The 24921-nt window shown below is 40.6% G+C and overlaps 1 long non-coding RNA gene across 2 annotated transcripts in view; it reads right to left on the bottom strand.

Annotated features, from left to right (window-relative positions):
• Positions 1-3597: 3597 nt before the first annotated feature.
• The window catches only part of LOC116449041, a 65503-nt gene continuing 44179 nt past the window's right edge, over positions 3598-24921 (bottom strand). The window contains exons 2-6 of one of the 2 annotated variants that reach the window (XR_004242210.1): positions 22399-22472; positions 13682-13787; positions 12311-12418; positions 11947-12091; positions 3598-6400 (exon numbers count right to left, since the gene is read on the bottom strand). This is a non-coding gene — a long non-coding RNA (uncharacterized LOC116449041). Of the gene's footprint in view, positions 6401-11946; positions 12419-13681; positions 13788-14368; positions 22346-22398; positions 22473-24921 lie in introns of those variants that run through there. The other variant, XR_004242211.1, reaches the window with a different exon arrangement.

Genomic DNA, 24921 nt, shown 5'->3' with positions numbered 1-24921 from the left:
TCATTGCCAGGGGAACAGTGGTTAAACTGCTGGAATACAAACTTAGAGCCCAAATTTTGCATTTAAAATAAGGGAGCCCAACAGAGGGTAGCCATAAGAATTTCTTTTTTACAGGGAGCTTTCTGAATTCAAGCTCTGGCATTGGGGTTGTTGTATGTTATAAAGTTAGAAAAGTTCCAAGCTCGAAAGAAAGTCTATTTATTCCATCAGTTGCCATGGATAACACTTGTTTGTGTACATCTTTAAAGCCAAATGAGTGGAATTGCATAAATAGAGGGACTGGAACTCATAATACATTCCAAAGAGATTTAATTGACATCTCCATAGTTGTTCAATTAGTGGCACTTGATCAGATAACCAAGCCCAAATTCTCCTTAACGTCCCTGTGAAAGTCAGCTCAGTGACTTGTGGGCAGAGTGAAAAGGTGTGGAAGAAACTCGAACACTAATGATATTTAGAATGATAATTCACAGCACCACAGAGAAACGGAAGACAGACTCACCCTGAGGCCATGTGAATGGAAAGCAAGGGTAGTTTCCAAAGCAAAAGGCAGACCTGAAAGATTTAATCCCAATGAGAACAAGCCACCTGTTCTGCCACATGCATTTCCTCCTCATTCTTCATACTGCCTGCCTTATGCAGGAGAGAAGGATTTCATGTCTTCAGGAGGCACAGTTCTGCTCTCTTTTTTCAGGAAAAAAGTGCCTCCACACAGTGAGAAATGTCCTTTGCAATTTTCAAGCTCATTTGAACTTGAAAATACTCTCATCTGACTTCAATGGGACAAATCTTCAGTAGAGCACGCTTGGCTGGACTGGATGCTTGTTGAGAAAAACCAGTCTGCAACCACCTGTCGGCTGCAGGGTCCTTTTGTGAACATTCAGCTCTTTGAGAATAGGACCCGATTTCTGCATCTATACAGCTTTGAGCACATTCTGTCCTTATGGAAGTGTGGAGCTTCAGACACTATCCAAAACACATGATTATTTTTAAACATTGCAATGGCTGCAGTAATACACAGGCGAGTAAACAAATCCCTGCCAGATTAACCCTGAGCCCTGAAAGTTCCCTGAGTACAATATAAGCAGGTAGTTCGAACACTGCTGGGATTTTTAATGCAAATGTACATGGTGCCGTAGATAACAAACTGCTTTTTTTTAACTTGCTCCTTGTTTCCTTTTGTGCGCCCTCCTTCCATATAGTCGATATCCAAAACATCAAAACACAACTTCATTTTATTTTTCAGAGTTCATTTACTTACCCTCAAAGGCTTTTGTTACAAAGAACAAAGCACATGTGTCTAACAGTTTGACCCTTCCTCCATCCTTCCCTAGGGGCTGCAATTAAACTTTCATTTAAGTAGTTATTTGGTGTGTGGGATACTATGCTAAAATACTTTGAATCAGTGGTTTTTGCAAGGCCCCCAGCTGCTCTGTCTACAGCACCCAGTAACTCTTCTGATCACATTGGAAAGACTTTGCTAATGTTGGGTATGCTTGGGAGGAGTGATTATTTAGATAGAAGAAATGAAAATAGAGAAAGGATTCTTTTTAAGGAAAGGCACTGACTGCAAAGGACAACTGGAGTGTGTATTATGTGTCTGTCCATTTCTTGCCCATCATTTTGTTTCTGCCATGGGAATACATCAAAATATTGGCTTCCTGTGAATAAGGCACTTATTCATGACTTAGGACCTTGTAAATTCCTTATGTGATTGTGTTAAAATGTCCTTACATTTCCCATGCTCATGCTAAATTTTTATGTGTTTCAGCACATTCTCCCTGCCCCTCCTCTGGTGCCACTTTACATGCAAAAAAAATGGAAAATTTGTTTTCCTAAAAAACATTGTATTCTGAAAAAAAAAGGTTGGTTGATTTATAGCAAAAGAAGGAAGAAGTGTCTTGTTCCCACCTGTACCACCTCATGTCCCCTTGTCTTTGTCGTTATTTTCCATGTTTTGTAAGAAAAAATAGTCATATTTATTTCTGAATGATTCTGGAGCTGTTCCCCTTCCCTCACTGCATACTGCCCCAGTTTGGTTGTTTTTCTTTCTCATCTCATTCATTTCCTTGAAAGCATTCACACCAGAGTAACTTCATCCACCAGTCTGTGGTTGCAAAGCAGATTCCTCTGGAGAAAACTAAGCCTAAAGCCATACTCCAGCACCAAAGTGGTACTTGGGTCACAACCAGGAGGGCTGCACCATCAGCCAGTCTTCCAGTGCACAGCTAATGCATTCCTTACAGAAAATTTTATATCACATGTGCAGTGGAGGCATTCAAGCAGAGGTCCAAACTCTATTTAATTAAAAATAAGTCCTGTGAACCACATGAAATGGAGTTCTAAGGAGCTTAAGCACGTATCAATCCCATTTACAAGATCTGTTTCTATTGCAGTGAATTGCAGGCTAATTTAATGTCTATAGTACATGTAATGTCTGCCAAGTCTGCAGCCTCCCTTTCAGTGGGATCACTAAGAATCTCTGTGCCTTTTAAGGCTATTTTCACAAAGTTTGAGACTTCATCTCTACGGGTTCACAGTTTCTGGAAGGATGAAATACCAATATTTTCATACAAGCTGCATTTCTTCAGAAATCTAGCTAGTACTTGTGCCCCTCATGTTGAGATATAAATCCTTGTCTGCACAGCAATATCAATAACAGTTCTTCCCAATTATGCCAAAATGTTTTTGCATTGACATTGTAGTTGTCAGCTCATATGTTTCCCCCAAATGTGCACTCTAGGACTAAACTAAAACTGAATTTAGAATATCCTAAACTTTGGGGGGCGGGGCAGTCATTTGAATCTTGAATGTGCATTTCATGAAGGGCTTAATCAAAACTCAATCAATTCCCACCTCACCAAGTTTAGAAAGGGATTAAAATCCAGTACCAGATTTGGATCTGAATTTTGTGCCTGGGGGCTCATTTCTGTTATCAATTAGTTGTTGCTCTTGTGATGTATCAAAAGGCAGTAGCATATAGGCTGTTGTTTAGAGATGTACATAATGTAGCTTTAAATTTCATTGGGAAACTAAACAAAACCTCTGGCCTTAGGGCTGCATGTTCAAATGCTACAGTCCCATAGTGCATTACACCAGTCAACACTTCTTTTCAAATACCACCCGCATAACAATTAACCTCACTTCAACCTTGAGGTCTCTGATTAGTGATGGCCTATTGTTTAAGTTCCATTAACATAGCCCCTGTGTTGCCCTGTTCTCACTCAAATGGACTAATCAAATCAGTCACCAAGGACTTAAGCTCAGGGTCCAACATCTTTAGTAAGCAGCAATTTTCGATTTAAGTAGAATGGTGGATGTCATCAACACAGTCACAATTAGTATAGCTCTGACATGGAAAACATCCTTAATGATCCCAAATTTGTGAAATATCAAGGGCCCCAGCAACTTGCAATATGAGAATTTCAATGCATAATAGAAAAATTGCAATATTAATAGGGTATTCAATGCATTACCTTGTACCAGACAAGGCTCTAAAAGGACAAACCTCAATCCGATTCCATTTAATTTCAAGAAGCAAATGCTGTTTTAAACCAGTAGAAATAAAAATACATAACAGCATTCATAAAATGTTGGGTTTTGCTCCCTACACCACATTTATTATGCAAAAAAGGAAAGAATTGTTTATTTTTCCAAATCCAGTTACAAAGTTGTTATTCTTGACATTCTTCCTCCTTGGATTACACAACTATGTTTTCATACACAGTAGCTGATACTTGCTCTTTCAATCATTTGGAATTAAAAGTGGTCTTGTATTATTTCTTTGAATTATTTTTAACAGTGTCTTCTATTTCTGTCAAGGTATTGGATGATTGGAGCACTGTATCTAAGAAGATACAGTGGAAAAGTCATGGAAAATACTTCACCAGCAGAATTCAGGGCCAAATCTTCAAAGGGCCAATATGCATGCAATGAGAGTTACTACCTCCTTATCAGCACAGATACCCACAGTGCCCAGGCAAGGAATTCTTTTATTTTCATGCACATGCAGTTAGTGCATGAGCAGCACATATATTTTCCAACCATTCAGATCTTTCTTTCCTTTGAATAAGCAGCAAGAAGGCAAAGTGGGAAGCCTCTGGCCATTGATCAGGACACTGAGGACACCAAGGACTTTCAAAATGGAGCCTTTGGGGCAGATAGAATTTTGCTGTGATTATAACTGGTAATTCCTACCTAATCAAAAGGAACCTTTTTTTTTTTCTTTTCCTCTTGCCACCTTGTTTTCTTGCCATATTGTATCCACTTTCTAAATCTAATACTTTTTCAAACCATGGTGGAATCATACTCTCTCATCTCCTCAGAATATGATGAAGTTGCTAGATAATGTTCACACGTAGTTTTTCTTTTATGATCAGTTAAAACACTGTGCACAGAATAAACATTGCCAGACATATTAAGTGTTTTATTTTTCTGCTTCAGAGAATGAAATTTGGCAGAAATATTCCCTAATTTAAATCCGGCTTTTGTCTGCCTCATTGCTTTACACACCATGTAGTGAAAGAACTGGCTTCACACTGCTCCCACACCACCAGTCCATCTGACTGACAATAGATCCAATCTGCATTACATGGGAGGCCATGTGAGTGGTCTATTCTGCTCCTCCATCTCCACCGACAGCTGGAACTGGACTTGGAGCAAATACCAGGAGAATTTCCATGATAGTCCATTTGGAGCACATATGCTATAAATTCACCATTGCTGCGAAATGGCAAGCCATAGGCCCCGTCTACACAGAAGTTACATGAATTGAAATTAAAACCAATTTAGTCTAAACCAGAATGAACTTCTGCGTGAACGCTCATAATACTTTAAAATCATCTCGCTTCAGTTTATCCAGCACCGCTGGCTTTCCCCAACAGACAATTAACCAAGTGCAAGAGAAGCACAGACACTGCCAAGCAGTCTCCATCTTTAATTGAAGTCACTTTAAACCCCACCTTTAGCCCCGTTGCTGGCAGGGGCTCTGCTTTATTGGCTGGGGCTGTTCAATCATACATGTCATTCAGAACTGAGGGGGATTCTCTTGCAAGCCTTCAATTCTTTTTTTCATTACCCACAGTCAATCATTGCCTACAATTTGGAGGACTCCAGAAGTGGCACCACACATTGCCCAGCGCTGGATCAGGTTTGGTCCTTGCAGTCCCTCAGTGAAGGCACTGGGGCAGCAGTTTCTGGAGTGGCAAAAGCTTCACACATTCTCCAGCCATTGTTTTGGTCACATTACCCCTGGGCACTGACCCCCTGCCTGCACTGCCTCCTGTTGCTCTTTTGTTCAAGAGAAAACTTGTCATTTAGAGGCTGATTATTAGTTTTCTCTTCCCCACCCGGAGTCCCCCTTTAACTGGATCATCACCAGTTTTAGAAGAGTTGCCCCTTTCTAAAGAAAACAAAACAGAATAAACAACCTCTTTCCTGTCCCTGCCAGAGCTCTCTTCTTTTCACCAACATCCATTTTCTCCCAAACAAAATGAAAGGACAGGGAGAAAAAAGACAGCTTCTTCCCTCCCACCACAATGAAACAACAAAGAGAACAAACAAAATTAAAATTAGGCATTTAAGCTGATTTTCGCCACTTAACTTTTGACATGTTTTTGCAAATTTCGTTCAAGTCCCCTCTGAAGACTCAGACAGTGAAACCCACTGTATCAAGTGGTGTTTCCAAGCCTTTTTTACATAACTTCCGTGAGAGAGCCCACGTGTTGTTTGGAGTGGCAAAGGCACCTTTCTGCTAAGATGAAAATTGGAGGCTATGACACAACAAAGTATTTGTCCCTTTGGGGAGAAATCAAGGTTTAAATGCATAATTTTTCAACTTTATGTACCTCTGAAAATATTTGGGGTCTGATACATCGAAACTCACTTGCAAAAGGATCTCCAGGTGGGTGATTTATTAGAAGTTAAAGCCATTGCCCAAAAGTTCTGTTCTATTTTATGCCCACGTACTGTCGGTTCAGCTTCATTGTCTTGCTTTGAGAAGTAATTGTTTTTCTCTTCAGAAATATATTTTTCTTCCAGTAAGTCTGCATCATATTCATCATCTGGAATGTATTGGGAGCACTGCACTGGGCTCAGCTTGCAGCTGCTCCCAATCATATCTGATGTGCTCAGAGCCAACCTGCAAAAGCCTCAGCAGACAAGGGTGGGACCACCGGCCCTGCCACCACTCCTCCTTCTTGCCCTTGCACCCGCGCTCTGGGGACTTTGCCGCTCTCTTCTTCATTTCCAGGTGTAATTCAAAATGCTGGTTTTGATCCACAAAGCCATTCACGGTTTGAGAGCTTGTACTTCTTTGAGGCTGCTTCTCTGTTTCAACATCGTGTTTCACCTGGCAGCCAAGATTGGCTGCAGTTGCATGAGATGAATAGCAAAGTTGACTCTGTAAAATACATGAGAGATTGCAGAATAACAGGTCATTCTCAGTGGATGTACAGCACAGGAGCAATAGAAATATGGGGAGCGTCTTGTTTTACAGAGGAGAAAAGAAAGGATTTATTTCCATTGGAAAAAATTAATATTCTTCATATTTTTGTTAGAATGTCATTAAGTGGAACCACTCCCCTGAAAATATTCTGCAGTAGAATTACTAAGAACTGTATATGACTTGTGCTCATGTTTGTGTTGTGAGTTACACCAGCAGTAGTGTCTTTTCCTTAGAAGCCATTAGGTTTTTTACTAGTCTCACTTAGATCTGAAAAATCCTGAAGAAAAAAAATCACATGTACATGAAACTCCTGAGATGTTACCACCATAGGAAGTCATATAAATAGAATTTTGACTACTGGAAACAGAAAATTAGAATTTAATTTACTAATGGAATTAATTTAATACAACAAAAGAAGGAATACAGAATGTGCTATTCAGGTGCTGCAAATTTCTTCACTAACACCTGTTCCCTCAGTCCAGAAGAAACCTTCTGCACTGGTCTATGCAGATGCCATGAGATAAGGATATTCCTTCATGGCTTTGCAATCATCCAGCTTCTCTTGGGATTTATCTCTGGTTTCATAGCCTACCTGACTGAGGCAGGGCACAGATGTTGCTGTAGTATACTCAAGGGATTCCTTCTTCTGTATAACCCCAGTGCCTGCTACCTCCAGCCAATATCCCCTTTGCCTTTCCGAGGAACATCCAGGTCTCTCCACATGCCCTTGTTCCCCTCTCTCCCATTCCCACCTTCCCACATGCTCCCCTTGAGGTCCCTCACCTTTTTTTTGTCAATGTGGCAGCCAGCCAAGAATCCTACTTAACTAAGAGAAAACTATTTTTCTCTGGTTTAACCAAACTAAATGTGTTGAGATTAAATTAACTGGCTGAGTTATAAAACACATAATATCATTGATAGATGTGATTTTACAGCAGGTCAAGAGATATTCTGTTGTTACCCTATGGATGGAAGGTCTTCATTACTCCGTCTTCTTGACCTAGAAGAAAAACTCATGGCTGTAAGGAAAAGATTGAGTAGAGGACTTCAGAGCATTTCAGAAACAGAGGACAAATGGAAAACGAATAGCTTTCTCTAATTCTTTCTTCTTTTTTTTAACAAAACTCTTTTAAAATAAAATGTTATGCTTGTTATGGTGGTAACAAGCTGTCATATCACTTCTCTTGGGGTTGTGTTTGGAACTGACCAAAATGCTCATAGCCCTGTGCAGGACACAGTTCAAGCCCCTGTGTTGTATAATAAGCTGTGCCCATTGCAATAATTTCAGCTGCATTAAGTCAGCTCAGTAAAGATAATGGAACATAAGAAAACACAATTTTTCCTCACTTAAACAAGACTTGAGTGGAAAAGTATAGTGAACCCTTAGCACTACATACAGCAAGTGGATAGGAAACCATCTGCTCCACTGCTGCCAGCTTTCCTGAGCCTGGGGACCTGAGAGATGCCCCAGGCTCCTCAGCAGCAGTTGCTAAGGAAACATTTTAGGGAATCTTTTTCATAAATTCATAGTAATCTCCATTTTTCAAATGTCAAGGCTAATGACTCACCCTTTGATTGCAAATGGGATTTACTACCACAGAATTGCTGGCAGCCTTCAAGTCTAAATTGTATTTGTCAGCATTTGAAGACTTTTAGTACATTGGTTACCACTGCTCCTCTTGAGTGAGTAGAAAATGTAGATACATGAATATCTGGCAGAATTCCCTCAGATATATTTCAACCCTTTCCTAAGTTCTGGATAGGAAAAAAGACAGGTATTGGTGTCTGAAGGGCTCCCACAGCAGGGAATCCCCACAGCAAAGCCTGTGCCTTTGGGAGTTTCTTGCCTGAGGTGCAACCTGCCTTCTCCTGGGAAGCACAGACCCCAACAGAGGGGAGCTGGGACCAGCCTAAAGCTGTCTCTGGGGATGACCAGTAGAGACATGCACCCTGCCATTCCCCCCAGGGGTTACTTCTACTTGAAGGCAGCTGGATACGCCCATGGATTTTCTGCAAGTTGCACATAAATCAGTGTCCTTGGTTTCCACCAATTAATTGCTATGGGAATCCGCAGTTTTACCCCTCATGCATTTGGGATGTCACCTGAAACAAGACCAAGAACCTGACACTACAATATTTAGTGCCTTCACCATTCTTTTTCTGCCAAGTGCCAAGTTTGCAAATGCACCCTGAGACTTCTTTCTTCAAAGTATTTGCAAAGTTATCAACAAACCAACTTCAAGGATATCTATTGCTTTGAAGGCAATACATATTTAGAAAAAGATTCTCTCTCAAGTGATACAGACTTCACTCCAGATGGATCTACTTCTAAGTTAAAAGTTTATAGCCCAGAATACAATTTCAAAAGTGGATATTTTAACTCCTAGTACTTTTAAAAATACATAAAAGAACCTCAAACAAATACAGACCTAACCCCAAATTTTCTGTAAATTAATTTTTGTGAACATTTCATATTTATATAAATGCATATTAAAAATCCATTTGAACATTGGTTCATACTGCATTTAAGGCATTTCCACTTAATATAAAAGTTACAGAAATAATGTACTTTGAATGGATTCATATTATAAATCACTGTGACTCATGGAAATCCCTTCTACCAGTGACTGGTATATGGAAGATACTGATGAGACCAGCTTGTTATCAGTAGCATCACATTGTTAGAGGACACATCCCTTGATATAAAATCAGTATCACCCATTTAGGAACATGCAGTTAAAACATATAGAATTTTCTGCAGAGGAACACTTGTATGTTATTTTGAAGTGTTTCCTGGTCACCTTGAACACCATTGTCCAAAACAGGCAGATGGAGCAAACACTCATCCAAATTTTGCTTTCTCTGTCTAGGGAAAAGGCATCCCTCAAGTGCATTTTGTACCACTCTGCCTAGAGACAGAAATATTGGCTTTCCTTTTGCATCTGGCTACAGGATTTTACAGTGTAGATTTGCTCATTTTTCAGCTTGAGTATTTAGCCAAATTTCCAGAGTACATGTCCTATCCCAGGCCAGGTGCTGGGAGAAGACTCCACTCTAGAACTCTTTTTGCCTAAAATACAGAAAGAGGAATTGCTGCCTCTGATGCTGACACTGGTGTTTCCAAGGCCATTTTTTTCCTCTGTTGATTGCCTTCTAATTCTATACCCTCTCATAGAATTTTGCTTTTACTGATAAAATTAAGTACTGTGAGTGTAGAGGTGGTCTTGGGCAGTTCCCCCTTCATTTCCAGATGGATCTATCTAAAATAATAATTTAAAGAATACTGTTAACTCAGAAAATAAGTTTCCAAAACTTGACTGAAAACATGTGGCCCCGAAACATAGATGAAAAATGAACAAACATCTGCATTATCATACTGTTAACCAAATGCTGAAATCAAAGTCCAGTCTATGCACTCTTTCCTCTTTCTGTAGCTAAAATGTCTGCTTAGTTATTACACAATATAGCAAAAAAACTGATAGCATGTTATTTTAATAACACTGAGTGTTCTCATTCAGCTAATGATTATTTACATCATTTCTGACCAGAAAAAAAAATTGTAAGCTGACTAGGAGGATCTGTCTTTAAGTTTTTGTCTCATCAATACCTATAACTTCTGCACCTGTGTGTCTTTTTCTGTGTGAAGTGAACTGCCATGATGCTGCACCATGTACCACAGTGGCTCTGAAACACCCTGGTTGATCCTTTACCTGTAAACACCAAGATAGTACCTGCACACTTAGAAGCAATCACATAGTTGCATGGAGCCACAGTACATGTGATTGTGGTTTAACCTTTTAAAAGAATTGTTTTCTTGGTTCTATTAAAAAACAGAGATAGAGACTCTGGGAGGTTATGACCAGTTTTATTCTCATATAGTAAATGCAAAATCCTGAGGACTTTGAAGCATTCTGTAATTCAAACAAAGTTTTATTATTTCCTGAAATGCAACAACCATCAAAACATCATCTAGGTAGATTAACACTTTGTTGTCTTGCTTCTTAGAGTGCTAACAATCTAATCTACCACTACAATATACATTCCTAATGCTCCCTGTTCAGTTGAAGCAGGGAATTTCCTCTAATTTTGGCAAATGATATGCTGAGAGAAACGTTACTTAACTCACCACACAGCCATAAATCTGCTTTGTAAATCTTGCACATTTTGGAAGGCTTATTGCTAAAACTTTTGCTTCAGAAGCACATTTAAGGGGTTTAGATTTAATAAGGTTAAAAACCATCTGAGCATTTTGAGACTACAAAGAAATAATATATCTGTAGTTTCCCTTGCGATAGATTAGAGACAGGACTTGGTTGCGGTAATGAATATAAATGGGATTCTTTATTAAAGCCACTGGACAGAAGCAGGACTGTAGCTCTGCTCTCCAGCTCCCAGGCTAACTGCATTCAACCTATGCTTTCTAACAGCACCACACAAGTCTATCCCAAATCCTGGCCTAGATTCAGCAGTTTTGGAAGGGATTGCCAAACTCAGTGAAACCTAGATGCTTAAATTGTTCAGCAGTGGATACAACTTCCAGAGCATGCCCTGCCAAGGCTTGCACAATCCCTACATTTGCATGCACGTGAATTAAACAATGAAAAAGCTGGAGATTCTGCAAATGGGAATAGAAATATCCTCCATGCAAAAATCTTTTTTTTTCCCTGCAAGTTTAAGGATAAAAATAGGTCTGGAACTTGAAAGCCTAGATGTTTAATTTCTTTAATGCCATTTTAATTACAAAACTAACTTGAACAATAAATGTAAATATAGAGTGGAGAGAGGCAGACACCTCTCCATATGCCATAGCCAACATTATAGGCTTACTCCAGGTATTGGGGTTTTTTCATGGAGGCTGGACATGGAAGTTAATGAATGTTTATGGTCTTTGTACTGAATCCAGAGCATGCTCAAGGCATAGAAAAAGTAGGTAATGGTTATCATCTGCTCTGCTTTGGGCTGAGGAGAAAGGAACTGGATCATGGACCCTGAAAAGCCCATTCCTGTGGATGCAGCCCTGTGCTCTTCCTCTTCCTGCCAGGCCAAGGGACGCTGAAGACTTGCAGCCCACTGACTGGCAGAGAGACAGCAAAAGTGTCCCCTCCATCCCACAGTCCTGTTGCCCTCATCCTCCCAGCCCAAGGTGCGTAGAGCATGTGCAGGGGCTGCAGTGAAGAGCTGGGACAGCCCCACAATGGAGGGGAGGGAGTGATGGAGGATGTTGGTTAGGCTGTTAGGTCTCTCCCTCCCCCTCAAACTTCACTGGCTCCTCTGACCTCCCTGTTCCCACTCAGCAGTCCCAAATCTGCCTTCGCTCTGCCTGTTTTCTCTGCTGCCCACCTGCCCCAGCCCAGTGCCACCCTCATGCTCTTGCTTCAGGCGGCAGACACAGCCCACATCCCCCTTCCTTTCAGAGGCTGGGCTGCTGCTGATGTATTACACCTACAAGTGTGAATCTCCTTTGAAGCAGGCCCATCATGCTATTTCCAGACCACACTCACCATTAGGCATGTTTTTATTCAAGGATCAGCAAATACAGTGCCTTTTTCCTAATTTTTTCAGGATTGAGGGAGACTGTTTTCTCTGTATTCAGACAAGCTGTCTGGGTTCCAGTCTGAGGAGTATCTGCCAGAAACTCCAAGGTCCCTGCATGGAAAATAGACTGTTAGTCAAACACATTGAGTTCAGCTTCAGAAACTTCTCCAAAAAGAGCTATGGCAGACATTCAGGCTGTGGCACAATTTCTGTCAAAGGGGTTGTGGCCTCCCTTGTGCCCATACAGCCACACACCTTCCTCCAGAGCCTTCCCCAGCAAGGGACGTTTGAGGTGTTTAATATCACAAAATAGGGACATGACTTTCTTACTTAACTGACAGGGAGATTAAGACAATGGAGTTTGGAGTAAGGCATGTGGTAGAAGACATTCAAAGGCCTTTGATTTGTACAGTGCTGACTGTTGCTAGTAGGGTTATCCTACAAAAAAAAAAAAAAACAATCAAATCCTGAGGCTCCCAAATTAGAGAATACATATAAAAATGTTACTCAGGGGTTTCTGATTTGTATATTCCCATCAGCCCCCTCCCTCCCTCTCTCTTCAATACCAGTGCTCTAGTGCTACACTGAGCAGGGGATCAGAATAAGCGGGAGGGTGCAGTGTAGCTGTGGGATCTCAGGATACCAAGAGGTGAAAGGGTGACACTGCCTTCTGATTTGAAGAGCTAACTTGAGGAAAGCCTATGATCACATCAGTGGGCCACATGTACCAAGTGAGTGTTGCACATGTCAATATATTAAACATATGTGGCTCTTATTTCCTATGTTAAAGGAATACAGTTTGCAAGCACCAAGGGTGTGTTGTTATTTCATATGAAGGGTAAAGGTGGATTAAGGGTGTTTCAAGATTTCCATGGTCTGATGACAATGAATACCTGCAAAATCCAACTTTGATTTTAAAGTTTTCCCAACATTTAAAATGTCTGCCTCACAACATTGGTGTGGGACCTGGTTTCATTTTAAAGGCTCATGGAAACAACCAGAGCAGCAGGAACAATAACAGCATCCTTTTAGAAAAATACAGGAAATCTTTTCAGCCAGATGCACTGCAGCACTGGGGCCACCATGAAAGTCTTGCAGTTAAAGAAACCTCACAACATCTTCTAGGCAAAAAGGGGATCATCACGTCTCCTAACACTTCATCTTGCATTAGAAATAATTCTTGCTCAAGGAAGAAAAAAAGAGCCAATAAAATGTTCAAACTTCATTCCTTTATTGACTTTTTGTTGCCTTATGTTATTAATAAGAATTTACAACCTAATTTACAGTGTAAGGTTTTAGTGAGGACTGTTTTTTTGCTTGTATGCAGTTTGAATTTTAAAAAATTTTGGGGCGTCATGAACCTGACAAAATCTTTTAAGAATTAATAGAGTTTTGTCTGGGGCCAGATTTTGTAAAAAGGTCTCTAAACTGGACCTTTATCTTTTTGTGTGAGAGGAAGTAGGATCTCCTGGGCACCTTATGATTGGGGGTTTGGGATATGAAAATGAGGGATTTGCATGTTGCAAACACTGCTCATGGCAGGGTATAGGTAAAGAGCAAAGGGCCAGCCACTTTGAAACAGAATTCCTGATTTGCAGGCCCCATGAGCACACTTTTAAGTGCCAATTTGATAGGTGGGAAGGCTATAGGGAGGCTTGGGGGGATGAATATCACAGAACAGTAACACTATCACTTTCTTACTTAGCTGACAGGAAGATGAAGACAATGATCTTTGAAGCAGTGAATGTGGTGGAAGGCATTCAGAAGCCTTTTTACCTGTACACTGTTGATTATTGGTAGGGTTGCCCTGAAAAAGAAAAAAAAAAACCAACAAAAAAATCCAACCAAACAACAACCAAAAAAACCCAACCCCGCAGCCAAAACCTGAGGCTCCTAAATTAGAGAATACACATTAAAATGTTGGCCAGAGGCTTCTGATTTGTATATTCCCATTCTCTCTCCCTCACTCTTTCCTCTCCAATACCAGTGCTGTATTGAGTTGGAAACATATAAATGTTACATGTAAGATGCAGCCTTACTGTTGCATCTTTATTCAACATCAACTTCCAGATGGGAACTATTTTTCATGGTTCATAAAGCCAAATCCAGCTGCTACATTTGGACCTACATAAGGAATCCACATTTTATTGCCTTAGCAGTGCATATAAAACAATTGCTGTTGTTTCTTTAGTACTGGTGCACCTCACATTTCTCAATACATTTTAGATATTTAAATTTTTAAAACTGTATTTTATAGTTCCTCATTTAGCTGTGCACCGTAACAAGATCCTGCTTTTACAACATTTTCTAGATATCTAACATAACTGAAAGAAAAACAACCACGGACAAATGGTATTCAATATAGCAGCCATATATTCAGTTACTTACTAAGAGTGTTCAGACAATTTCCTATGTAAACCGCAATGATATTAAATACTTCTGGAATCTCAGCTTTATTAAGAGACAGGAAGTGCAAACTCAGGAGTCTTTCCCCTCCCCCTCGGCTAATCTGACTCTTTGATAGTCATGTGTTAGGAATAACCATCGAGTTGCTCCTAACGAAAAATATTCCCACAGCTAAGAGAGAATTAACCCTTGTGAAACCTCAAAAGAGAGAGTGGAGTCCATGTGTTCACACAGAGAGAGAGAAAAAAATCCCCATTAGGAGGAAGTTTATGCCAGCAGCAGGTCTACACAACACTCACTGCCAGCTCTTCGATGCAGGCATAATTCATTTGCATTTTAGATGGTATTGTCAGAGCAACTACGGCGCATGCATTGCAGAGGAGAATTATCCAGCCTGGCAAAATTAGCCATCTTTGTGCCTCCCTGCCTCCCTCGCCAGCGAGGAGACGCGCTCTGCAGCCGCTCAGTCATGTGTGCTGGGGGTTTTTCTCTGCTCTCTCCAGAGCAGATGTCAGGCTGTTTGCTAGAAAGCAAACAAATCCCACAAAAAGCGCCGAGGTGGGACAGAGAGAGTTAATGCACTAGTATGACAGAGAAGCAAGTTTGCCGTGAATTGGGAAGCACAAACTATAGTAATCCCCACCCTGCTGAGTGGCTTCCCCAGAGGTCTGATACAGTGCCAAAGCCTCTTACGCATACTGAGACAAAGCTTATTTCAAGCCGAATTCAGCTCCTGAAGCCACCATACTGCTTCCTGACAGCCTCCAATTGCACTGCCTCTGTATTTGTGTTTCCTGCTGTTTATATTTACTTGTTCCCAGAGCCACAACAGCTACAAAAACAAATAGTTACTATTTGTGGGGCTCTGTATCAACACAGGTAAAGTGCTTCACTTCCCTTTTAGTTTTACAAAGATTGTGCAAATAGGCTTTTAATACCTCAGAGAGATTAATTTGGTAATTATAAACCAGTTTAGGACCACATGCCAAACAATTGGTCATATAATCAGCATCCTTGTTTCAGAGTATTAGCGCGGCTGAGGCAAAAGGTTTTTAAACCATAAGGGCTACACAAACACTCCCTTGATTATGTTGCTATTATTTCCCCATTCCACCGAGACACAAGCTTGAAATATCACTTTTTTGTTTGTCAAGTCCCCGTGGATGCTCTCCGGATCTGTGCTCCTGTCTCTTTGGCCCCTGTACAGCTATTGTGACAGAGTCTGATTTGGGTAATGGAGATCTCGTTTGATATATTTATTTAAAGAATCAGCTTAAGAAAGCCTAAGAGCCATCAATTCTCTTAATTAACTGCAGAGAAATGATTAATGCTATAAGTATGGAATTGATCAGGAAAAAATTATCGTACACAGGATTTAATACGAGTTGTTCCACCGATATTTAAGACATTAAATATGATAAATCTGGTTCTGGGTAAAGTGTTCATAACTACACAAGTTATTTATGCACCTCAGAAAATTGCCACCACAAGACACCAGGGCTGTTAGGCTTCTAACTGGAGGGGGGAAGTGCTTTTCATGTAGAAAAAGTTACTTTTACAATATAAGAAACTCCCCAAGGAATAGGTCCATTTCAGCTATACTGCACTTTCTAAACCAGAGCAGAAATTTTTCAAAGCATTTTATTCTGGCCTTATCTAAAAAGAACATTTTCATTTCAAAACAGTTCCATTTAAAATTAATTTTGTCTCATGCACATTGATGTTGTCTTAAACAATGCAGAAGTTTCATTTATCAGGAAATTTTTAAAAATACAAATTATTTTGTTGGAGGCCAGAAGATGGGCCTCCAAGCCTTTCCTTTCAGAAGCACCCACACCGAATGTTTCCCCCTGCTGAAAAAGAAGCAGAGAAAAGCAAAGAAAAATACCAGGCAGGGTGGCAATTCGGTCTGTTGCCATCCCACCAGTGCTCCTCTTGAAAACTGAACAGCAGTCCAGAAAGCCTGATCCTTAGGCCTGCTGCCACTACTGCCTTTGCACCTCCTAAAATATGTTTACTTTTTATTTCTTGTCTGTCAATCAAAACCCAACACAGAGAATCTAACCTGCACATCCAGCTTTTTTTGATTCCCACTTGTCACCTAGAACTGCATCTGAAGGCCTCTCTGGTGTGGCAGCCCTCCCTGACATACTAGCATTGTGTAAAAACAATTTGCATTCCCTGTGATGGCTGGTGTGGTCCACTGGGGCTGAGAGGGATGAGGAGGGGGGCAGGTGGAGGAACAGGGTGAGCCAGTGTGCCAGGCTTAAGGACTGCTGATAAAAGTTCTTGGAGTTGTCCCCCCACCCTTCAGTGTCTTTCTCACCACAAAAAGAATTAAAAGCTGAGCCAACAAATCCAGTGACATGGCAATGTCAGTGACTTTTACAGACATCTAGAAGACAGTACTTTTAGAGCTCGAGCATGCAGCATTAGAGACAACAGCTTTTGGTGGTTTTTTTTCTTTTTATAATAGCTAGTCTCACAATTCTTCCTGTCCCCACTGCCCCCAGTCCCTGGAGGATGAGAGTTATGGAAATAACAACTCCTGAGACCATTTCCCAAGAACTCTGTGCCTTGGTCCACAAGAAATGCATTGCCAGATCCACCCACATGCAACAAGTAAGACATCCTGGAGCAGTTTTAAGAGGAGATGTTAGAGAGACACAAATGTCACTGTATTCATGTACAGAGCATGGATCCACACATGGAAGGCTAAGCTCCCTTCCCCGGGAAGATGTGTGAACTTTGCCCAAACTTTTCCCCGCATTTGCTTTCCCCTCAGGATTACTCACCACCCAACACAGGGTGGGAAGGTCTGTCAGAGGTCATTCTCCCTCTGGACAGCCATATGGAGTTCTGTGGCTCTCAGAGACTGTTCAGGACATGCTCACCCACCACTGCAGCCTCAGCAGGGACAGAGGGGCCACCAGGAAAGATTCAGCTGCCTCTGGAATGAATACACAAAGGGCTGAGTCTCTGCCTCTGCCCAGTGGTGCTACCCACCTACAGCATAGGTAGAAGGGACTCCAGTGATGACCAGCAGTTTCAGGGACACTGACTGCCCCTTTAAGAGGCATAAAGAAATAAGAAAATCTGAGAAATTTTTCAGTCTCAGATGGATCTCATGAAAGATCCCCTGAGAGCTTGGGGGAGGCAAATGTGCTGGCTGGTGGCATGGGACACAGATGGTTTTGCAGGAGAAGACTCAAAAGAGGGAAGTGACTGAGCACACGATGGAAACCAGCAGCTCACCTGAGCTCCTAGCTGGGGCACTGGATGACAGTAAATGGATGGTGTGGTACAGTGCCACAGATATTGCAGATATTGCAGAGGGAACAGTTGTACAATTAAACACTCAAAATCCATCTAAACTTCACACTTATCCACACGCCTGAATACAAGCGCTTAAGAGAGCAAGACTGTCTTCAGAAAACTACAGAACTAAGGCTCCCAGGGCTCCCTGACATCTCAGCAGCTACCACACTCCAAGCAGAAAGCCATCTGTTTGGGACTGCTCTCCATCCGTGCTTCCCTGTGTCTGTGACCCCACCCTGTGGGAGAGGGGACATTCAGAGAGGACAAGCAAGGGCAGTGGGGTGCCACAGAAACAGTGATACAATGCATTTCAGTGGCCCCTGAAATCGAGGTGCTCAAGATTTCATTCTTGCTTGGATCGTCGGGCTTTTTATAATTTCAGGGATGAGACCAATTTATTTTTTATAGAGATGTGTAATCCGCCATTTCAACACACTAATTGAAATAGGCTGACATGCAGCTATGTGTCCTGTGAGCCTTCCAAAGCACATATCTTGGCACTTTCCACCAGAGGCTGAATGACATGGCTGGATACCCTACCACATCCTCTGTGTTTACAGGCCTCTGTTTCTACATTATTATTTTGATTGCTGGCTTTGCCAACAAACATCCAAGAGGCAGAATCCACTTGGAGAAAATAATAGAAAGCAGAGCTGAAACAGATTTTAAGAGGTCAAAAATCAACTGTACCTATGCTATTTTTGACAGCTGTTTATTTAACTACTTTGTAAGGTCCTTCAGAAGTGGAAGTGCACACATTTTCCCGATGCCATCTGACCTGTTCTTTAATTATGACTTTTATAATGCCTAACCTAATTTTTTCTTCAAGTAAACGAAGTCTATATTTTCTTATCAATTCAGGGGAAAAATATTAGCTAATTCCTTTCCTTTCTTCAGCAACTTTTTAGGTATTTGGAGATTTTTAAGCTCCCCTCTGTACACTGTAAACAGCTCCCATCTTTCCAATTTCTCTGGTTCTGACCACTTGGCTCAGGATTCTCTCCTTTGCTTCATGTCCTTTTTGGAATGTAATGCCCAAAGCTTGCCCATGCTGAGGAAGGTAGAAGGACATATGCACCTGTCTTCCAGGTTACATCAATTAAAAAAAATTCTCAGTAGTACATTTTTCTTTTTTACAACATTGTGTCATTGAAGACTTAAATGGTTTAATTCATCATAACTTCTTTATTATTTATTATTTTCTTTAGAGTCAAATGTTTTACCCTCCATTATGCAGCCAGCTTTTGCTCTGTATATAGAGTAAGTACCTTTCATTTTCTCTCCATGATGAGTAACATTTCTTCCAATCATTTCTCCAGTATGATTTCCAGTTCCACCCTCCAACAGCTCTCCCAGGCTCACGTTCTTTGTGGCTGTAATGATTACATTTGGTTTTTGCACCCAGGACACTGCTGACGCTAATCAGTGAGAACAGACCACAGCACAGGATCCTGCTTGGTGCAGATTTCCATGTGAACAGTGATGATATTTCCATCAATAACTGATCTCCAAATATATTCTTCCAACCAGGAAAATACCCATCTTTTGGAAGGTTTCATCAATGTTATGTTTCCTTTACTTTTTTAATGAGTTTATCAAGAGTTATCAAGAGAGGGAGAGGTTAAATGGGGTTTGAGGTATTCACAATTTTTCCTATAAGATATTTAATAAATCTTGATGAGGCCTGTGTGCATAGTGAAACAGTCTCAGAAGCCTTACTTAAAGCCAAGTTCCCCGATCATGTTACTGGACCAGTACAGCTGCTAAGAATACCCTCATGACTCCAACTGACAATATCCTACAGAGTGTATTGCAGACATGAAGACAAATGCTGTGAGGTAGGGCAGAGATGTCACCTCCTGAAAGATGGAGGGACAGAAAACTGACTCATACTCAGAACTTGCATGGTTCCATCCCAGTTATTCTCTTACTATTACTCTTCAAACTCAAAGTTTAGAGATGTGAACTTGTTAACAACTTTAAATATATTTTTACAGACACTTGATTAGACCTTCACAACACAACTACTAAAAGCATGAATACAGCCATAATCTTTCCTTAACAAGGAGGTAAATCTTTTTTAAAAGGAAACTACCTGCCCGTCTATGTGGTTAACCATAAGAAAATAATTCCATTAGGAAAATTAGAAATTATACTTCTCAGAAAGCCAACTCCTGACAACCAACTGAGCCTATGTTTAAAGAGTAGAGTCACAGAGATATAAACTAAAATGTATACACTGGCAAATAAATTAGAGTTCAGTAATTAATGTGAATTGTAAAATCTTGTGTTACTCAATGACGACAATTACCATTAAAAATTTTTATTATTCACATTTGAAATACCAGCAATCTAACAGGCCTCTAAAACATCTATTTTGGTTGCTAGTTTAATTATCTTTCAGCTATATAGTCACTCATTTCAGAAATTAAAAAAGAAGAGTTTACATACGGGGGGAAATGCAGTAGCATGGTAGGAGAATTTCTTGGGGGAAACTTCAGGCAACCAATTTTACATCATTGCTCAAGCTGCCAGCTTCACAAAATTCAGAAATGGGAGCTCAGTTTCACCTATGGTGAAACTGAGGAGCCAGCCATGTACTTCTGATCCATATCTTGGTTTAATTGCTGTAGGATCACTCAGGACTGCCACTGAGGCTGAAAGCCATGCTAGGAGAATTGCTTAAAGTCACAGACGGAAAATGAAGACAAGAATTCACCTCAGCAGTTTGCTGAGGACATCAACTACATACCTCCTGGTGCTTTTTCTTGGCATTTCAAGAGAAGAAAAGATTCTAGCTCTTCAGAATCAATGACACACTTTTTTCAGTTTTCTAGTCTTTTGTCTTTCCCTTCTGTTTTGATCCAACCTGCCACAATGATGTCATTTACCTTTCTGGTCAGAGGCACCACCACACCTTGTCTCAAATTCTGCCATATTTTCAGAATGACACACTTTTTTCCCAAAACTTATCTGATAGTAAGTGGTATATTATTGGTTATACCTTGTCAGTTTGATATGTGCTAGTGTGTGAAAAGGGGGCTCTGTGAATTCACTGAAAATGAGAGCAAATAAAACTATCTACATAAAAGCTCCATGAAGGGAAATAAATAACTTGTTTTACCATAATGGTCCTTTAACCCTGCTTTCATCCATTATTTTGATTTTACTTGAGATCTTCAATATATCTTGCATTCCTACACATCTCTTAGGTGGTCAAAAAAGCCTTCTTTGCGAAGAGAGGTGCATGCCTGAAATGCTCTTTCCTCCACTGGGGATCCAACAAAACATATTAGTTACCTTAAATTAAAAGGAAACACTCAATAATAAGGTATACAGGGATGTGTTTGCAGCAATCCAAAGTGGCAGATGGATTTGAACCCTAATATGCAATTTCTCTATACATGCAAGGTGCTATGGGCCAGTAGAGCACCCAGGCTGCTGAAAGCATGAGGCACAGTGTGTGTGAGCTACACTTGTGTCTGTAGGAGCCACTTGCATGGAGGGGTGCACATTACTGGAACCAGGATTCACCAAGCTCCCTCCTTTGCCTCCCATTGGAGAGGGCAGGACAGTGCAGGAAGAGGAAAAAGAGACAAGAGATATTCAAATCATCAGAAATGAGAGGAATTAATAAATACCAGTCTACTCGCCATAAACAGTGTGTGATTTACTGAAATAAACATTACCTGCACTCCTGAAAAAACTCAGAGCCCAATGAATGTGAAATACCTGTAGAATAAAAGCTTCTAGGCACTTGAAAGGGTCACAATAGAGACCCATGGTAGGAGCATGAAAGACATAATAGGGTCAAAGGCAGAGTGAGTGATGCCAAAAATAGTTTTTTATTTGCAGCATTTTCAGATCTCATTTCTCCCCTTGGAGTGTTTTGGTTGAGAGGGGCTCTGGGCAAGCCATGCAGCAAGGATGGAAGCACCTGCCTGCACGGGAGGGCCTGCGCCATTACAGCCGACATCCAGAGGGAAAACAGATTTCCCTGCTCCGAGCCTGATTGTCCTACAGTCTGTTGCGTTAACAGCATAAACAAATGTCTACAATAGCCCTTGCTCTTCTGCTCTGAAAGAAATAAGAAAAGACCTTTCTGAAGCTTCTAGGGAGAGAGACAAGGAGGGCAGAGCAGCTTCCCTCTCACTTCTCCGACTAATGTCACTGTTCCTGTGGCCAAAACATGTTTGTTGCTAAGCAACTATGTATATATTACCCTCTTCTGCTTCCATTTGGGATTTAACATATGCATTTTCACTTTCATCTCTGATGCATACTTACATTTGTTTGCAGTGGGTGCCAGAGTGAATGGAAGCTGTCCAGTATGGGATATGCATAAGAACTGAAAGGCACACAGTGATTTACCAATGTGCATCATTGTTTCGCAGCATAGTTCAATGGGAAACCCACTGAGTGCCATTCACCAGCAGTTGGAACAATTTTTTCATTCAGGATTGATGCTGGTTGCTGTATAACAGCTATTGGTTCAAGAAGTGCAGCAGTTCTCAGATGTCATGAGGAAACATAGCATGGGGATAGTCTGACTGTTAATTATTGAAGATGGATTCTTTCTACAGCGATAAAAGAGGTCCGTTCTTTCACCTGAAGTTTTCTGTTTTATGCATAAATCCACTTTATTCTACACCTCACCCACTTACTTGACAGGCAATTAAAAAAAAAAAAATTACCTTTTTCTTTTGAATTGCATGCAGATGACCCAAATCAGTAGCACCCATCGCTCACATTTTTCTATGAATCAAATCTAAAAAGAAATTAAAAGAGGGTAAAGAGAAAAAGAAGGCAGGACTTGAGAGTTCATTTATATTACAGTCTGTAACAGAAGGAAAAAAATCAGTTTTAAAAAAAACACATTGTAATGAAATTATAAGAGAATGCTATTAGTCATGTCTGTACATTTATCCACACTGTGAGTTCAATAATTATATCAGATGTGACATGGAATTTACTAAACAAAAGTCCATGCTATAACAAAAAGGGTTTGGTATTGTCTCTATTAATAAGCATTGAAGAATAAAACATTGGGGGAATTCTTGCAGTCTAGGTCATTTGGGTTTTGTTATGCCTTTCAGTTTAGCTTAATTTCCCACTGGAAGTTTCTCTCTAAGTGTAGTCCTAGGATTATCATCACATAAGGAAAAAAACCAAAATACTAAATTCAGTTCGTTCTTGGTTTTTCCTACTTTCTCCTCCCTGGAAGCCAGGACAGGAGAGGGAGCACAGAAAGGAGTTGAGGCAACCTTTACACCAGCCATAGCTGTTACACTCTCTTCTCTGAGGGAAGACTGAAGGTTTTTTCTTTCCCCTGAAGCTCATGAAAAATGAACTTATGAAAAGGAATATGATATGAAAGCAACTTGCTTGCCCACTCATATGCATTGATTCAGGGCTGTCTCAGTTGGAAGAAAAACTTTGCTCTGGGTGTGCATCAGTACAATGGGTTAGGGTATGATAGTTCTCTCCCTGACCTGCTCTTCCATAGAAGAGGTAGAATAATTCAGTGTTATTTTACGTGCTGGCCCTCTTTGCTCTGTGAATTTTCTGCATCCCAGGTCTATGCAGAGCCTTCAGCTGGAGCACTGATGGCAAATCCATGCCATGGAAGAGTGCCTGTTACACTGCTGGATTGGGCAAAACAGGCTGCTCTGCAAGCAAGAATCAGACTCAGCAGTTAAAAAAAAAAAGATGCAATTAAAAAAAATAAAACTGTGCTACACCTTTAAAGTGTCCTGAGTCAGGAATCAGCTGCTGTTTGAAAGTTGCCTTCATGCAGGACAATCTGCATTTAGCACTTCCCCACTGGCCTCAGGGCCACACAGCAGCTCTGCAGATAACAGAACTGGTAACACACACATACTACCTTAAGCTGAAGTTTACGTGAGTTAAACTGTTCTCAAGAGCCACAGAAATGTCCCTGCTTGTCCCTGCCACTGTACACATACACTCTCCAAAATTTGAAATCCATTGCACAGCTGAAGGACTGGAAACAGCTTCTACATTTAACTTTTGATCTCTGGACATTTTGCCATCCTTTAGAAAAGCACTGCTTTCTTGATTCACATTCCTGGTGCATTTGAGTCCCCCCAATATTAAAAGAGAATGTAGCTTAGAGGATGATTTATAATACTATGTACATCTATATTTCTGCCACAGTATCCAAGAGGATGACCAAGACTCCTTTTATATTCTTAAATATGCTTTAAAATTTGAAAAATAAGAAGTAGCTTCAGTCCGTGCCAACTGAGCAGCCTTAGCAATTTAAGTTGGTATCCACAGCGACATGACCAGGTCAAAAAACCAGCATCTTTGGTCACAGCTGAAGCTAGGGTTATTCTAGAGGCACATTCAAAAGCACCCTCCATGCTTAGTGAGCATACCCCTCTCTTCTCCAAATTAGCACATCACCTACTAAAAAAATAACAACAAGATCTAGAGTACCAGTAAAAGTATTATTTCTTCATTTCAGAAGTCATCCTGAAATGTTCAGCTGCAGAGGTGATTTTTCATTGTTTCCCCCAGAGTCTACATTTGGGGAATATTATGGAAAGCTGAAGCTAACACAGATGCACACATGCCAGGGATTCGTGCGAAGTCCTGCCACTGCAAGCCCAATAGAGGCGATGAACCTTTGTGGACCTTCCAGGAAGCTTGTGAATTTTGTCGCCAAGTTCAAACAGCTCTAAAATACATAAGGAAATGAGATCCCATGGTATTTACACAAATTCCCATGTCAGATATAAACAGCTACCTTTGTCTACTGTTCAACAAAAAAGCAAACTTGCACGAATCTTTCCCAAACGTAGAAGTGGTTATACCATTACAGTGCTAAATCTGGCAAAAGGTACATGAAGTGTGTGTGCAGAGACTGCTTTTGAGGTTTTGCAAGGGTAAAGGTGTCACTGTGATACTACATTTGAAATGTGTTTTACCTGCCGTTGCCTTCCTTTTAATGTATATTTATATATTATTTATACATATATCTATCTAAGAGACAGTCACAAAATCAATAATCATATAGCACTCTAATACTAGTTGTAACTCAGCAGATACACAGAATAGAATGCTTTTTTTGCTTCTCGTGTTTAACTTTTTTTTTAAATATCTAACAATTCATCCTGCCTTTAGGAAAATATTCATGAAGCAAAACTGGCAATAGAAAAATAATTATTTGAAAAACATTATATGAGGTGAGT

Source organism: Corvus moneduloides, chromosome 10 (genome assembly GCF_009650955.1).
Source record: "Corvus moneduloides isolate bCorMon1 chromosome 10, bCorMon1.pri, whole genome shotgun sequence".
Taxonomy (NCBI): domain Eukaryota; kingdom Metazoa; phylum Chordata; class Aves; order Passeriformes; family Corvidae; genus Corvus; species Corvus moneduloides.
Note: the sequence above shows the minus strand (reverse complement) of the source record. Positions and strands in the feature narration are given on the sequence as shown.